Source organism: Plecotus auritus, assembly GCF_963455305.1.
Source record: "Plecotus auritus genome assembly, chromosome: 3".
NCBI lineage: Eukaryota > Metazoa > Chordata > Mammalia > Chiroptera > Vespertilionidae > Plecotus > Plecotus auritus.
The window spans coordinates 112,437,203-112,455,298 of NC_137772.1; the positions used below are offsets into that span (position 1 = coordinate 112,437,203).

At 42.4% G+C, this 18,096-nt stretch overlaps 2 pseudogenes across 2 annotated transcripts; one reads left to right on the plus strand and one right to left on the minus strand.

The window, feature by feature from the left end:
- Positions 1–2,369: 2,369 nt before the first annotated feature.
- On the plus strand, positions 2,370–3,855 carry LOC308244587 (FMR1-interacting protein NUFIP1-like; annotated as a pseudogene). The gene has a single exon. The product of its transcript is annotated as an FMR1-interacting protein NUFIP1-like (transcript).
- A 7,726-nt stretch (positions 3,856–11,581) lies between these two features.
- Positions 11,582–13,066, minus strand: LOC308244588 (FMR1-interacting protein NUFIP1-like; annotated as a pseudogene). The gene has a single exon. The product of its transcript is annotated as an FMR1-interacting protein NUFIP1-like (transcript).
- Between the last annotated feature and the right edge of the window lie 5,030 nt (positions 13,067–18,096).

Sequence of the window (18,096 nt, forward strand, 5' to 3'; positions counted from 1 at the left end):
CCAGGAGGGGGCATGCAGAAGGCAGCCAATCAATGATTCTCTCTCATCATTGATGTTTCTTTCTCCCTCTCCCTCTCCCTTCCTCTCTGAAATCAATAAAAACATATCTTTTTAAAAAAGAAAGAACTTTATCTGCCCAATTTGACACAAAGGAGGGCACAGTGGTTCCTCAAAAGAACAACAACTATTTGTTGATTATTACAAGACCTTGGTTGTAAAGTTTGAGCATTTACACTTTTTTTTCACCCACAGGTCTTTCTAAGGTCCCAGACAGAATCGCTATCTGCCAGAGATACTCAGAGGACCATCATGTCTGCTGGGTATATGGATCCGATCACAGAACAGCTTGCAGAGCAGCCTGGACCTGTTTCAGTGCCCTGTGTTTTTTCAGGTCCAACTGGAATGGAGCAGACCTTATTATCTCTTCCTAAGTTTGCTGCGGTCACATGCTCCACTGAGGAATCTTCTGCCTCTAAAATCCAGAGGCGTACTGGGCACTGTGCCTCCATCATTGTCTCTGCGGGGGCTGGATGACAGCAATTATTTTTTAATATATTTTCATTGATCTCAGAGAAAAGGGAGAGAGAGAGAGAAGCATCAATGATGGGAGAGAATCATCGATTGGCTGCCTTCTGCATGCGCCACACTGAAGATCCAGCCCACAACCCGGGCATGTGCCCTGACTAGGAATCGAACCATGACCCTCTGGTTCGCAGGTCAATGTTCAACCACGAAGCCACGCTGGCCGGGCAGCAGCAATTATTTTCCACCTCAGAACAGTTACTTCTCCTGCTGAATACCACTGGACACAAAAATATTTCACTGAGTGAGAGGAATTCTGAATTTTAGTCAGATTTCTTCTTAAACTTCTCTCTCTCAAAGTTTAGCACGTCTAGAGTTGGTTCCCACTCACTAGGTCTAGTGAGCGAAATGTCATCTTTGTAATGGACCAACAGGAAGTACATCCTTTGGATGGGAAAGACATTCAAGACCTCTGCAAAGGGGCATAAAGCTGTAGAGCTGACTCACCCCAGAAGTGAGATAATGAAGGTATATGCCGGCCTTGCCAGCGGAGGGAAGGCAACTTAGATTGAACCATGAAACACAAGGAGGAGGCATTGCCTGCACTGTAACCACATTGGTCCAGCACCAGCAGCTCAGGTCACATGTAGTTACAGTCTGGGTGAATAAACAACCATTTCCTATGTTGTTTCCTCTATTTATTTTTCTCCTTCCCCTCCCTTTCCCACTCTTCTTCCTTCTCCTCATTTTTCTTTCTCCTTTTGCACAAGCCAAATCAAAAGCTTACTGAGAGTGTGTTGCAATCGGCACTTCCTGCATCTTTGAAAACTTTCCTGGTGGCACAAATCTCTTCTATTTATCCAGGTATGTGGTACAGCTTTTCATTTACTACTTACCTAGTTACAGGCAGTTCTAATGGCTTCTGATTAGACTCTCTCATAGTAGCCTTCACTCAGCAGTAATGATTATGGGAGATCTTTCTGGCATCCTGGCTATTTCAGTTATGCATAGAACCAGGGGCACCTATAGTGCTCCGCACTCCCCACCTACCGATGCTGTAGCTCAGGACTTAAAAACTGCCTTGCTTGGTAGGAGTCTGGATTCAGAGCTGGGTTTGGTAACCCTTAGCTATTTGTTCTTTTTTCTTTTCTTAGACACGATTCCACCATAATTATCTGATGGCTGACACCCTATAGCACACCTTCTACTGCCCAGTCTCAACAGATGACTTACCTGACCCTTGTTGAACAAAGGGTAGGTAAATAAAAATACATTTATATTTTTCAAAACCTGAAAAAAAGTGTCTCCTCTTTTCTTAAGCGCATGTGGGACTAAGAGAGTTGCTTTAAATATCACTTCATTATTACAATTTGGGGGGTAACATGGTTAACATCATTATATAAATTTCAGTTGTTCGAGTTTATGGTACAACATGGCACACCGTGTTATGTGCTCACCAGGAAAGTGTGGTCTCCTCTGTCTTCTTCAAGACCGTCCTTATCCTTTCTCAGGCTTTTCCTTTTCTTGTAACCACCATGATTTGGGCTGTATAGAAGATATTTTGTTTGTTTGTTTCTTTCTTTCTTTTGTGTGTGGTTTTATAGTCCATAGATGAGGAAAAATATAGAATGTGCCACTTTATCCTCTTGACTAACGAAATACTCAACTGTGAGAATTTACTGTGAGCAACAGTATATGAGACACAAATATCCTTGTATATTTTTGCCCATTAAGTGAGAACTGTCCAAAAAACTTATGCCAAATGTCATTGTGAAGGATCTTCCAATCATGTTTCCTTCATGTCCTTAATTTGGCAAAATAATGGCCAGCACCGGCCTGAGGTTAGCATGGCTGAGCCGGCTAATGGGTTCGTGACTCCCGCGGGGTGGTTTCCAGCCCCGGAGCGGATCCCCACGTTGGGGCCTCTGAAGGACACAGTCCCGCTGCAGCACAAATGGATGCTCTGGGCCATGTTGCCGCCGCCACCGCCGCCTTCATCGCAGCCTCCAGCTGCGGGGTCAGAGTCTGCCTGGGATACGCAGCCCCCCACGGAGATCCAGGCACTCCCCGAGGCGCCCCAGCGCTTCGACGCCCAGGTTCTTCCCAGGACCCAGACCCTCTTCGACACCCAGTCCCGCCTTGATTCTCAGCCTCAGATCAAGGGCCAGCCTTCCTGGAGTTTCCAGGCTTCCACATCTTGGCACTGGAGACCGTCTCCTAGCAGTTTTCCTCCGCATCAGACATCCCACAACACTCTGGTTAAACATTCTTATTTTCCACAACAATATGATGCAAAGTTTACTGACTTCAACTTCCCTCCCAGTAGAAAACATTAAAAAAAGAAAAGAACCAGTTTTGCACTATTTTTTGTGATACCTGTGATCGTGGTTTCAAAAATCAAGAAAAGCATGATAAACACATGTCTGAACATATGAAGTGTCCGGAAGTAGGTTGCTCTTTTAGTGCACATGAGACGATTGTCCAATTCCACTGGAGAAATATGCATGCTCCTGGTATGAAGAAGATCAAGTTAGATACTCCAGAGGAGATTGCAAAATGGAGAGAAGAAAGAAGAAAAAACTACCCAACTCTGGCCAATATTGAAAGGAAGAAGAAGTTAAAACTTGAAAAGGAAAAGATAGGTGCAGTATTGACAACAACACAGTTTGGTAATGAAGGGAATGTCCAGACATTCACAGATGGCAAAGATCAGAAGTTCTGGCAGACATCACAAGTGGGAAAATGACTGTGCCGGACAGAGAGCAGCCATCAGATCAGGCATTTGCTTGGTTGATTCGAAGCCTGAAGGTCCACCCGAGGCAAATGCAGACCCTCTGAGTGTTTTTGGTAAATACTGATTCTGAGTCTGATAAAGAGGAGAAACCACAAAGTACTGTCATACCCAAGGAAGTGACACCAGACCTGTGCTCATTAATGAACAACTATGGCAGTCCCTCAGGGTCAGAGAGTGAGCCAGAAGGAACTCCCATTAAGACCAAAGCAGATGTTCTGGCGGAAGACCAGGTTCTTCATAGTGATGCTCCTAAGGGACCAAATCAAGATGTTAAAGCGACTGTTAAAAATTTCTCAGAAGCCAGGCACCAAAAGAAAAATTTCAAAAAAGACAAACCCTAAGAGGAAAAAAGATTGTCACAACTATCATGCTTTATTTGAACCAAGAACACATCATCCATATCTCCTGGAAATGCTTTTAGCTCCAGACATTCGACATGAAAAAAATGTGATTTTGCAGTGTGTTCGGTACATCATCAAAAAAAAAAAAAGTCTTTTTTTGGACTTAATAGTAATTCTATGAAAACTGAAGATGTGTAGGTGTCTGATGTTTCAGCACTCATACCTGAAGCATTTAAAATAGTGCCATGCTCAAGTTACTGGAGAAAACTTATTTTTAAAGTGGATTAGTCATTGAATTCTAAGCTTCATATGATACTATGTTGGATTTTCAATTCTTTTCTTTGAATCTGTGCAAATAAATACACAATTGACTTTTAATACTGTGTCTCCTGTATTGTTACTGAACAGAATTGCTGGCAGAATTCTCTTTATTTGTATATATTGTACGTATTGCTGTCATGTACAGAAATCTGCTGTTGGACCAGTTAAGAATTGAGGATACTGGTGTAGTAGTAAAGAATAAAGCTTTAAAAATGTTTAATTCAGCTGAGCAAAGCTATAGGTTAGAGAGAGAGATATACAGTTATTTTGTTTTCAATGCAGGAGAGAAGTATTCTTTAACTGCAGGAAGAGGAAATATTTTAAAAATAAACCAGGTTAAATTAATGTAATAGAAATTCTTGAGATTTACATTTTTAGTTTATTTCAAAGAACATTTTGAAATTCACCTATTGCCACTATTTAAGTAGCTCAAATATTGAATGTTTGATATAGTAATATTGATATGGCCTCTGTGTATATTTAGATTCAATTAAAGTGCTTGTTTTGGTATGGTTCAGAATTGGACCTTTTTAAATTTCCTCATGAAAAAGTGTAAGTATACTACTTGATGAGGTTCAAATAATTTCTTATAGCAGAAACAGTCTGTGAAATAGTTACCTCAGTTTTAGGTTTAGTTAAAATTTACCCTATGAAAGTAGTAATTGAATCTTTTTTAAATGTTTTAAATAAAAGTTACTGAGATCTTTTTGTCCTCCATAATACAGAGACTTTGATTTTATGTTCTAGTCACCTGTGCTTGCTTGAGTTAGAGCTCTACCCTTTTGACGGGTAGCTAAAAGGGGCCAGGTTTTTTTTAAATTATTCTGTTTTTATAGTTGAAAAATTAATTTTATCTGACATTATAATTATCGAGGTCCATGGGCCTTGCTTACAAGAAGGAAGGCAGGAAAGCTGATAACAGCTCTCAGCCCTCTTGTTGCTCCTCTAAGTCTTAAGATGCTACCTGAATCGTGGAACACCTGTCGTGTGGCAGCGTGACATCGTAGACCTGAGGTTAAAATTCATGTGTACATCAGTTTCCCAACCTTGTAACCACCACCCAGATTTTTTTATTTTCTTTCTCCAGTGAGCCCCATATTTTGGAAAATATCTGCCCAGTACATTAATTCAGTTAATATAATACTGTTGAATGTTTACTGTGCCACCACTGTGCATAGATTAAACATATAAAAATGAATAAAGCCTTGCCTGACTTTAGGAACTCAATTTAACTTTATATTATTCAAAGATGTTATTCCTAACCCAATTCACCTCATTAGGATGAAGTAACCAATATTATAAATTGAGCTGATATTCTAAAATATGACTTAGTCTGCAGTTTATCACTAGTTAGCATGCAAATTACATGGGCCTTAAATACATAAATGAATTCAGACTCTTAGGCTACTGTCGTGGACTGCCATATCTTCAGAGATGTTAATCATTGCTTTAAGGTGTATTGTGCAGAAGTTTATTTTCATTCTTTCTTGTTTTCTAATAAATGAAGCACTGCCTTGGCTGTGTCTGACAGTCAAAAAAAAATAATAATGGCCAGCACCATGAATCATTATCTCCTTACACATCGGGTCATTTGTCATCCCTGCAAAGTGAATGTGGAGATGAATAGCCCCCAAATCCGCCTATTGTAAAGGTTTCACTACCCACAATCCTTCACGAATGTCCAGAGAGGGTTGGCGATGCGGCAGCAGCGCACTTGCTGGTGGGTCATCAAATTCATGCAAAATCATTGGTACCCAGGCCTCGACGTTCCTTTGTCTGCCAAAAGGTCAATGGAGCCTTCCATGAGTCCACAGGTCTAGGCTGAGAGAAGGATTCATTGTTGGCAGTAGGGCTGGTGGGAATTTGGACCACCTCTATATAACTGCTTTGATCCCCCCAGGTTCAATCTTGTATGGGCTACTTTAAGCTGATGTTGTCTTCTTGTACATGACCTCTTTGTGACCCCCATGGTAGACATCACACCCAGGTCATTATGCATAGTTCAGGTTGCATGGTAACTTGATAGCCCATGGTTAAGCACCTGAGATAATTCTTTGTGACCAATTAGAGCCTATCTTCAGGGCTATTACAGCCCCATGCTGTAATTATAAATATTAGTTCATCTTAGCTAGTGCTGCTTTAGTCTAAAGAGGGGATGGAAGCCACCAGTGATGCCCAGATGGACCTCAATCAGAGACTGGAAATGGTGCCTCCCCCAGTTCTTTGGGGAGCCAGGGTCTCTATGGAGCTTAGCTTCTAGGGTTACTTCTTGCTTTATTCAAACTCTGTAAGAGAGAGGACCAGGGCTAAGGCTGGCTCGGTCTTGGGCCTTGCTCGAACTCTCTAAGAGAGAGTCCAAGGAACTTGCCTGCTAATCCTTTGAGCTTCACTAATATTCTCAAAGAGAGAGGCTGAACTCCACTATTTGTTTGTTTGTTTGTTTTTTAAATCATTATTGTTGAAAGTATTACGTATGTTCCCTTTTTCCCCCATTGACCTCTCTCAGCCCGCCCCCATCCCCCACACCAGGCCTTCATCACCCTATTGTCTGTGTCCATTTGGTTGATCTCTTCACACCCACCCATCCCCCCCTGCTTTCCCTCTGAGTTTTAACAGTCTGTTTGATGCTTCTTTGTCTCCAGATCTATTTTTGTTCATCAATTTATTTTGTTCATTAGATTCCACATATGCGTGAGATCATGTGATACTTACCTTTCTCTGACTGGTTTATGTCTCTCAGCATAATGCTCTCCAGGTCCATCCATGCTGCTGCAAATGGTAAGAGTTCTTTCCTTTTTACAGCTGTGTAGTACTACATTCTGTAGATGTATCACAGTTTTTAATCCACTCATAGGCACATAGGCTGTTTCCAAATCTTAGCTATTATAAATTGCACTGCCATGAACATAGGGGTGTAGGTATATGCTTTCTGATTGGTATTTCGGGTTTCTTAGAATATATTCCTAGAAATGGGATCACTGGCTCATATGGCAGTTCCATATTTAATTTTCTGAGGATACTCCATACTATTTTGCACAGTAGCTGCACCAGTACGCATTCCCACCAGCAGTGTTCCCTTTTCTCCGTATCTTTGCCAGCACTTGTCATTTGTTGATTTGTTGGTGGTAGCTATTCTGACAGGTTTGAGGTGACACCTCATTGTCATTTTAATTTGCATATCTTAGATGATTAGTGACTTTGAGCACCTTTTCATATGTCTCTTGGCCTTTTGTATGTCTACTTTGTTTAGATCCTTTGCCCATTTTTTAATTGGATTGTTTGTCTTCCTTTTGTTAAGTTGTATGAGTTCCTTATGTATTTTTGAAATTAACCCTTTATCAGACTTATCATTGGCAAATATGTTCTCCAATGCAGTGGGCTCCCTTTTCATATCGTTGATGGTTACTTTTGCTGTGCAGAGGCTTTTTATTTTGACATAGTTCCATTTGTTTATTCTCTCCTTAGTTTCTTTTGCCCTAGGAGATGTATCGGTAAACCTATTGCTACAAGAGATGTCTTGAGATTTTGCTACCTATCATTTCTTCTAAGATTTTTATGGTTTCACAACTTACATTTTGGTCTTTTATCCATTTTGAATTTATTCTTGTGTATGGTGTAAGTTGGTGGTCTACTTTTATTTTTTGCATATACCTGTCCAGTTTTCCCAATCCGTATATTGAAGACACATTGTATGCTCTTGCCTCCTTTGTCAAATATTAATTGAGTGTAATGGCCTGGGTAGATTTTCTGGGTCTTTGTTCTGTTTCATTGATCTATATGCCTGTTCTTGTGCCAGTACCAGGCTGTTTTGAGTATAGGGACTTTGTAGTATAACTTGATATCTGAAATTTTGATTCCTCCAATTTCGTTCTTCATTCTCAAGATTTTCCATGGCGATTAGGGGTATTTTTTGGTTCCATATAATTTTTGGACTGTTTGTGCCAGACTTTTGAAATATGCTGTTGGTATTTTAATAGGAATTGCATTGAATCTGTAGATTGCCTTGGGTAGTATGGACATTTTAATGATGTTGATTCTACCAATCCATGAACATGGTATATTCTTCTACTTGTTTATATCTTCCTCTCTTTTTTCAACATCCTGTAGTTTTCCAAGGATAGGTCTTTTACCTCCTTGGTTAAGTTTATTGCTAAGTATCTTAATTTCTTTGTTGCAATGGTAAATGGGATTGTTTGGTTTATCTTTTGGAGAGTTCAGGCTCATTGATGCTGCTTTGACTTGCAGTCTTTCAGTGTGATCAGATCTACCATGAGTTTGGTGGTTACATTCCCTGCATCACCTGGATATCCATAGACCCCATCACATTTAGATTTTTCCATTGAGAGGTTTCAATTTCCAATGTCTAGCCTTCATAGAAGCGTCAACACACAGCTCTTCAAACATGCTATTTCCACTCTTAAATATATTTTGCAATGTATTGGTGAAAGTTATGCCAGGTGTACATGCACAGAGTTTGGAATAGGACTCTTATGACCAATCCACTCTAACATTCTCCCCTCCATAAAATTTTGAACTGCTTTTTCTTTATTAAAACAAGAGACAGTGGGCATTTCCATGTCACATTTATTGGGCCATGATTCAATGCATTCGTCAGCCAATCATCCCTATAAGCTTTTAGAGCCTTTTCTAATCATCCACTGTTGGAAGCCGCCCATTGTCTTTACTAGCAGAGAGGTGTGGACAAGGAACCCGGAAGGCTGGTCAACCTTGAAGCTCTGAACGGTCAGAGCCAATCACCCACTGTCTAGTTGAGACAATGGTAGCTAAAGCAACTTCCACCTTCTAGTTTTATGTAAATCCTTGCTGATTGGCTATTACTGGAATTGCCTGCCTAGAGAATCCCATAGTCTTAATAAAAGGGATCACTAGGCCGGAGCAGAGTGGAGTCCTTCCCCTTGAGTTGGGCTCCCGCCTGGCCCCCAATATTTCCAAATTAATATTTTCCAGTCTCTTTCATTTGCATGCAGCCTCCTCCAGAGCCCAAACCCTGAACCACGTGGGACATGAAAGGGGTTCACTACAAACTGGAGCCCAAACGTGGGACACTACAACCCACTCTGAAAATTTAAATGCAGAGTCTCTGTCTGGTGAGCTAAAATTAATACATTCCCTCTCATCCAAATTTATGTACCTTGTAACATTTTCTCCAACATTAATTATTTTCACACATATTCTATACTTTTCTGCTTGTGTAAATTATTGTACTCGTGTAGTTCTTCCAAAGAGTAGCACATTTCCTCAAGGGTCACATGTCATCCTTCACCTTTAATGTCCTGCTGAGAGTTGCATCTATTCAAGGTGGCAACTGCCACAGGAGACGTCACTGCCATTATTACCCTTGTGTGCTTCCTCTTTTTTGCACACTTTTCCTGTCCATGACAAATCATGAATTATTCTAGTTTCCTTCCTTATCAGCTACAACTGTACTAGGAACCTTTCCAATTTTCCTCATATTTTGTTGAGCCATTGAAAAAGAATAATCTGTTCATGGATATGAATTAAGTGATGAGCAAGAGCATATCCATGTCTGCTGCAGGGGACCACCTGGAAATTTTTCAGAATCTATGTTATCACCACAGACATGGGAACTAGAATGCAGGAAACCCATTGGATTGTCCAGTGCTCTTCACTCCCCAACTACTGAAGCTGTAGCCCAATATTTGGAAATGCCTTGCTTGGCAGGAGTCTGGATTCAGAGCTGGGTTTGATAACATTATGAATCTTTTTTATTTTTCTAAGCACTACTCCTCACTAACCGTCTGATGGCTAACACCATGCCACCCATGTTCTATACCAAGTCTCAGGGGATTATCCTCATTCTGATTGAACAAATTGTAGATAAACAAAAATGTGTTTATCCAAAAACAGAAAAATACCTTCTTTTTATGAACAAGAGTGGGAGGTAATGTGGTTAATAATATTAAATAAATGTCATAGTATGACTTTATAGTACGACATAGCATAATCCATTATGTGCTCACCTCCCAAAGTCTAGCCTCCTCCGTCCTCTTGTATTTGACCCCTTTACCTCCTTTCCTCCTTTATGTTTTTCCCCTCTTGTACCCACCATGATTTCATCTCTATGTGGGAGGTTTTGCTTGTTTGTTTGTTTGTAGTTTTACATTCCATATATGAGGCAATATATAGAATGTGCCACTTTATCTTATTTTTAAAATAGATATATTTTTTATTTATTTCGGAGAGGAAGGAAGAGGGAGAGACAGAGATAGATATCAAGATGAGAGAGAATCATTGATTTGCTGCCTCCTACACACATCCTACTGGGGATTGAGCCTGCAACCTTGGCATATTCCCTTGACTAGAATTGAATCCAGGACCCTTCTGTCCACAGGCTGATGCTCTACCCACTGAGCCAAACCTTCTAGGACCACTTTATATTCTTGATTAATGAAATCCTCAACTGTGAGAATTCACTGTTATAAACAGTATATGCGACACAGATATCTGTATTTCATGCCCATTGTTTGAGAACTAAGAAACTTCTGCCCAAACGTCATTGGGAATGATCTTACAATAATGTCTTACTTGTCTCTGACTACAATTGCAAGATCATGGCTGGAGCCATGAATCAGAATCAGCTTGCAAATCTGGTCCTTTGTCATCCAAACAAAGAGAATGAGGCCCCAAGCTCTGCCCATTGCTATGGTTTCATTACCACTGTCCTTCACAAATATCCAGAGTAGCCTGTTGTATCGCAGCAGTGCAGTTTCTGGTTGGATATAGACCTCATGCAAAGCCACTCCACAACTTTCCTTCCTCTGTCATCAGGTCATAGGGAACCTTCCATGAGCCCACAAATCTAGGCTGAAAGAAGGAATTGTTGTTGGGCAGTAGGGCCCAAGGGCAATTGGGCCACCTCTTATATAACAGCTCTGATCCTCCAAGGTCCCGTCATGTATGTACTGTTTTAAATTCATGTAGTCTTCCTGTGTGTGGCCTCTTTCGGACTCTGTGAGTGACATCTCACCCAGGTCACCACAGACAGCCAGGTTTCATGGTAACTTAGTGGCCCATAGTTAAGCACTTCCTTTTTGAAATGCAGATAACTCTTTCAGAAAAGTCACAGGCCATCATCAGCGTGAGTACAGCACCTTACCCTCACTATCTGCCTCTTAAGGCTAGGACTGCTTAGGTCTAAGGAGGGGATGGAAGCCACCAGTGATACCCAAGTGGAACTCAGCCAGAAATCTTGCCCCTTCAGTCCTCTAGGGACCCTGGATCTCTATGGGGCTTGGCCTCTAAGAACTTACTGACTCTTTAGAAGTTTCTAAGAGAGGCCCAGGGCCAAGGTTGCCAGGGCCCTGGGCCTTGTTAGGAATCTCTGATGAGAGACCAAGGGAGTAGTGTGCCAAGGGTCTCTTAAGACTCGCTGAGAGAGAGGCCCAGGGCCCAGTCTGCCATTGCTTAAGACTTTGCCTGTATTCTCCCTGAGCGAGGCTTGGCCCTTTGGTGATAGGCTCAGCTATGTGGAGCTAGGCTGGGCTCTCCAAGTGTGGAGGTTTGGCTCAGAAGATGTGTAGGTGTCTGATGCTTCAGGTATGAGTGCTGAAACATCAGACACCTACACATCTTCAGTTTTCATAGAATTACTATTAAGTCCAAAAAAGACTTTTTTTTTTTTTGATGATGTACCGAACACACTGCAAAATCACATTTTTTTCATGTCGAATGTCTGGAGCTAAAAGCATTTCCAGGAGATATGGATGATGTGTTCTTGGTTCAAATAAAGCATGATAGTTGTGACAATCTTTTTTCCTCTTAGGGTTTGTCTTTTTTGAAATTTTTCTTTTGGTGCCTGGCTTCTGAGAAATTTTTAACAGTCGCTTTAACATCTTGATTTGGTCCCTTAGGAGCATCACTATGAAGAACCTGGTCTTCCGCCAGAACATCTGCTTTGGTCTTAATGGGAGTTCCTTCTGGCTCACTCTCTGACCCTGAGGGACTGCCATAGTTGTTCATTAATGAGCACAGGTCTGGTGTCACTTCCTTGGGTATGACAGTACTTTGTGGTTTCTCCTCTTTATCAGACTCAGAATCAGTATTTACCAAAAACACTCAGAGGGTCTGCATTTGCCTCGGGTGGACCTTCAGGCTTCGAATCAACCAAGCAAATGCCTGATCTGATGGCTGCTCTCTGTCCGGCACAGTCATTTTCCCACTTGTGATGTCTGCCAGAACTTCTGATCTTTGCCATCTGTGAATGTCTGGACATTCCCTTCATTACCAAACTGTGTTGTTGTCAATACTGCACCTATCTTTTCCTTTTCAAGTTTTAACTTCTTCTTCCTTTCAATATTGGCCAGAGTTGGGTAGTTTTTTCTTCTTTCTTCTCTCCATTTTGCAATCTCCTCTGGAGTATCTAACTTGATCTTCTTCATACCAGGAGCATGCATATTTCTCCAGTGGAATTGGACAATCGTCTCATGTGCACTAAAAGAGCAACCTACTTCCGGACACTTCATATGTTCAGACATGTGTTTATCATGCTTTTCTTGATTTTTGAAACCACGATCACAGGTATCACAAAAAATAGTGCAAAACTGGTTCTTTTCTTTTTTTAATGTTTTCTACTGGGAGGGAAGTTGAAGTCAGTAAACTTTGCATCATATTGTTGTGGAAAATAAGAATGTTTAACCAGAGTGTTGTGGGATGTCTGATGCGGAGGAAAACTGCTAGGAGACGGTCTCCAGTGCCAAGATGTGGAAGCCTGGAAACTCCAGGAAGGCTGGCCCTTGATCTGAGGCTGAGAATCAAGGCGGGACTGGGTGTCGAAGAGGGTCTGGGTCCTGGGAAGAACCTGGGCGTCGAAGCGCTGGGGCGCCTCGGGGAGTGCCTGGATCTCCGTGGGGGGCTGCGTATCCCAGGCAGACTCTGACCCCGCAGCTGGAGGCTGCGATGAAGGCGGCGGTGGCGGCGGCAACATGGCCCAGAGCATCCATTTGTGCTGCAGCGGGACTGTGTCCTTCAGAGGCCCCAACGTGGGGATCCGCTCCGGGGCTGGAAACCACCCCGCGGGAGTCACGAACCCATTAGCCGGCTCAGCCATGCTAACCTCAGGCCGGTGCTGGCCATTATTTTGCCAAATTAAGGACATGAAGGAAACATGATTGGAAGATCCTTCACAATGACATTTGGCATAAGTTTTTTGGACAGTTCTCACTTAATGGGCAAAAATATACAAGGATATTTGTGTCTCATATACTGTTGCTCACAGTAAATTCTCACAGTTGAGTATTTCGTTAGTCAAGAGGATAAAGTGGCACATTCTATATTTTTCCTCATCTATGGACTATAAAACCACACACAAAAGAAAGAAAGAAACAAACAAACAAAATATCTTCTATACAGCCCAAATCATGGTGGTTACAAGAAAAGGAAAAGCCTGAGAAAGGATAAGGACGGTCTTGAAGAAGACAGAGGAGACCACACTTTCCTGGTGAGCACATAACACGGTGTGCCATGTTGTACCATAAACTCGAACAACTGAAATTTATATAATGATGTTAACCATGTTACCCCCCAAATTGTAATAATGAAGTGATATTTAAAGCAACTCTCTTAGTCCCACATGCGCTTAAGAAAAGAGGAGACACTTTTTTTCAGGTTTTGAAAAATATAAATGTATTTTTATTTACCTACCCTTTGTTCAACAAGGGTCAGGTAAGTCATCTGTTGAGACTGGGCAGTAGAAGGTGTGCTATAGGGTGTCAGCCATCAGATAATTATGGTGGAATCGTGTCTAAGAAAAGAAAAAAGAACAAATAGCTAAGGGTTACCAAACCCAGCTCTGAATCCAGACTCCTACCAAGCAAGGCAGTTTTTAAGTCCTGAGCTACAGCATCGGTAGGTGGGGAGTGCGGAGCACTATAGGTGCCCCTGGTTCTATGCATAACTGAAATAGCCAGGATGCCAGAAAGATCTCCCATAATCATTACTGCTGAGTGAAGGCTACTATGAGAGAGTCTAATCAGAAGCCATTAGAACTGCCTGTAACTAGGTAAGTAGTAAATGAAAAGCTGTACCACATACCTGGATAAATAGAAGAGATTTGTGCCACCAGGAAAGTTTTCAAAGATGCAGGAAGTGCCGATTGCAACACACTCTCAGTAAGCTTTTGATTTGGCTTGTGCAAAAGGAGAAAGAAAAATGAGGAGAAGGAAGAAGAGTGGGAAAGGGAGGGGAAGGAGAAAAATAAATAGAGGAAACAACATAGGAAATGGTTGTTTATTCACCCAGACTGTAACTACATGTGACCTGAGCTGCTGGTGCTGGACCAATGTGGTTACAGTGCAGGCAATGCCTCCTCCTTGTGTTTCATGGTTCAATCTAAGTTGCCTTCCCTCCGCTGGCAAGGCCGGCATATACCTTCATTATCTCACTTCTGGGGTGAGTCAGCTCTACAGCTTTATGCCCCTTTGCAGAGGTCTTGAATGTCTTTCCCATCCAAAGGATGTACTTCCTGTTGGTCCATTACAAAGATGACATTTCGCTCACTAGACCTAGTGAGTGGGAACCAACTCTAGACGTGCTAAACTTTGAGAGAGAGAAGTTTAAGAAGAAATCTGACTAAAATTCAGAATTCCTCTCACTCAGTGAAATATTTTTGTGTCCAGTGGTATTCAGCAGGAGAAGTAACTGTTCTGAGGTGGAAAATAATTGCTGCTGCCCGGCCAGCGTGGCTTCGTGGTTGAACATTGACCTGCGAACCAGAGGGTCATGGTTCGATTCCTAGTCAGGGCACATGCCCGGGTTGTGGGCTGGATCTTCAGTGTGGCGCATGCAGAAGGCAGCCAATCGATGATTCTCTCCCATCATTGATGCTTCTCTCTCTCTCTCCCTTTTCTCTGAGATCAATGAAAATATATTAAAAAATAATTGCTGTCATCCAGCCCCCGCAGAGACAATGATGGAGGCACAGTGCCCAGTACGCCTCTGGATTTTAGAGGCAGAAGATTCCTCAGTGGAGCATGTGACCGCAGCAAACTTAGGAAGAGATAATAAGGTCTGCTCCATTCCAGTTGGACCTGAAAAAACACAGGGCACTGAAACAGGTCCAGGCTGCTCTGCAAGCTGTTCTGTGATCGGATCCATATACCCAGCAGACATGATGGTCCTCTGAGTATCTCTGGCAGATAGCGATTCTGTCTGGGACCTTAGAAAGACCTGTGGGTGAAAAAAAAGTGTAAATGCTCAAACTTTACAACCAAGGTCTTGTAATAATCAACAAATAGTTGTTGTTCTTTTGAGGAACCACTGTGCCCTCCTTTGTGTCAAATTGGGCAGATAAAGTTCTTTCTTTTTTAAAAAGATATGTTTTTATTGATTTCAGAGAGGAAGGGAGAGGGAGAGGGAGAAAGAAACATCAATGATGAGAGAGAATCATTGATTGGCTGCCTTCTGCATGCCCCCTCCTGGGGATCGAGCATGTGCCCTTGAGTGGAACTGAACCTGGGACTCTTCAGTCACAGGCTGATGCTCTATCCACTGAGCAAAACCAGCTAGGGCTAAAGTTCTTTCTTAATAAGGAAGCCACATGCTTAGACCATCATTCATCATGCAAAATCTTTTCCACCCAGTCAACCGGCATTTAAGACTTCCCTCTTTTGTCACTTTAGTGTCCAGAATGAGAAAACTAAAGAAGACAAAAAAACAGGGCAGCAGAATCCCTCCACGATGTTCCCACCTCCTGAGCCACAGAGACAGCAGGAACTGAGTCAGAAGCTGGCAAACCGGAGCCTCAGGTTGCATTGTGCTGCACAGTGCCTGGAAGAAGTAACCCCAGGCACCAAGGTCGTTCAGGGGCCTTTAAGTGTTAAGGGAAACATTCCCTTTCTCAGTTCCATGAGCACCACACAGATGGTTTCCAAACACCCTTCAGCCCGAAGTCACCCTGGTATAAGGGGCAAAGAGGCAGTGGAAGGGCCTGTCGCCCCTCAAAATGCACTGAGGTTTGTCTCAAAGGGTTTCTTTGGTTTCAAAGAGGAAAAGTCTAACCATGGGCCTCCAAGTGACCAGGCAACCCAGCTGTCCATTATGACATGGGTGTGATGGAACCCATGGAGCCATAAGGTTGGTGACACACAGAATGACTACAACATCTATCTAAAGAGGTTCATACGTGATCTCACCTGGGAGGATTTAGGAAGCTCAGGGAAGTCATGTAAGTGCTGGCCCAATTGTCCTCGATCCCGTTTGCAGCCTAGCTTTGGACTCATGAGAAACTCCTGATGACCTGTTGACAAGGGGAGAAATGATGTGGCCTGGCAATAAGCTAGCGTGATCTTGATGACCAAGCAGAGAGCAAGCAGCTGCAGCCCAACAGAACCCTGCAGACATTCCTGAAGGGCAGGGCCAGGTAACCCATCCCAGGGACCAGAGTTCCCAGCAGGTCACTATCACTCATTCTGCTTGAACAACAAATGATCTGAGATGCAAGTACATGCTGATTCATGGCTCTGGCCAAAATGTCTACCATAGAAATGGGCAGAAAAGAAGCATGAATGGGAAATTATTCACATTGGAATATGGCAGAGGTGTGAGGACAGTTTTCACTCAATGGGTACGATACAAGAGATTTTGGTGAACAACTGCAGAGTGCATAGCTGCAGCATGACAGAGCCCCATGTAAATGTTCTTGAACAACAAGGGTGAGGAAACTATCACAGTGGGCAGCTTCCTGCAGGTCACCTCCTCACTCACTGTGCTTGAAGGTCAAATGATCTGGCATGACAGCATATGCTGAGTCATGGCTCTGCCACTATTTCCCATCAACAGCGAGGGACAGAGGTGTGAGGACAGCTTTCACTCAATGGGCAAAAATATAAAAAGCTATTTGTGCCTCCTATGATGCTTATCACAAAATATCCTTAGAGTGGGGCACTTAATTAATCCAGGGGGTATGTTGGCACATTCTGTATTTTCCCTCATCTATGGAATGTAAAAGCCAGAAGCAAAACAATGCTACAAATAAAATCACTGACATGTAAAAGCAATCATGCTGGTTTCTGGAGAGGGAAATCATGAGTGATGATAAGGGGGCAAAAGGGCTCAAATACAAGGAGACTAGACTTTGGGTTGTGAGCACATAAAGAGTATACGAAGTTGTACTGTTATGTAATACAGGTGACATTTATATAATGTTATTAACAAGGCTATCCTTCAATATCCACAAAGAAATTTTGTCACTCCCCCTCTTGTTTAAGGAAAGAAGAGACTTTTTAGTTTTGGAATGAGTATATTTTTGTTTACTTTCCTTTTGGGAACTAAAGATCAGGTGAATTCTCTGCTACAACTGGGCGGCAGCAGGTGTACTGTAGGGCGCTAACCATCAGATATTTAAAGAGGAACATTGTCTAAGAAAATCATTCATTATGAGTTAATATCAAGTTGAAATTCTAGAGTCAAGCCAAAGGAGACAATTTCTAATATGTGGTCACATCATCACTAGATGGAGGAGTGAAGACCACTGTAGCAATCCAATGTGCTTCTTCGTTTCTAGTTTCCATGTTTGTGGTGATGACCTCGATGTTCTGAAAATTTTCTGAGTGGTCTGCAACAGCAGACATGGATTGCTTATTTGCTTTACATCCAAAGTCCCAGGTTCAGCTTGAAGATCTTCGGGACATGAGCAGATACTTGTCTAAATGGTTCCAAAACAGATGTGATAGATAAATTGGAAAGATTCATGGTAGAAAGCTGGCAACTGATCTCATGATTCCCTGGGTTGGAGAGAGCTGGGCTAGAAGCAACCCTAGAGGCCAAGCTGCATAGGTGTCATGGCTCCCAGACCTGTATGGCAAAAATGATTGCAGTCTCAAGCTGATGTCCACCTGGGCATCAATGATGGCTTCTATCCCTTCTTTAGCCCAAAGTAGACTTAGCCAGGAGGGGCAAATATTCAGGGCAACGAGCTGTCATCACACTGAAAATGGACTGAAATTTGTGGACTTGGCATGAGAACAGTCAGCTAAGATGGGGCAGGCAGATTCCAGACCCATTCTCAGGTTCAAGGGACCTAACAAATGTGTGAAGTGGAGAGAGGAGGGATCAAGCCTGCACCACACACTTTTGGCTTCT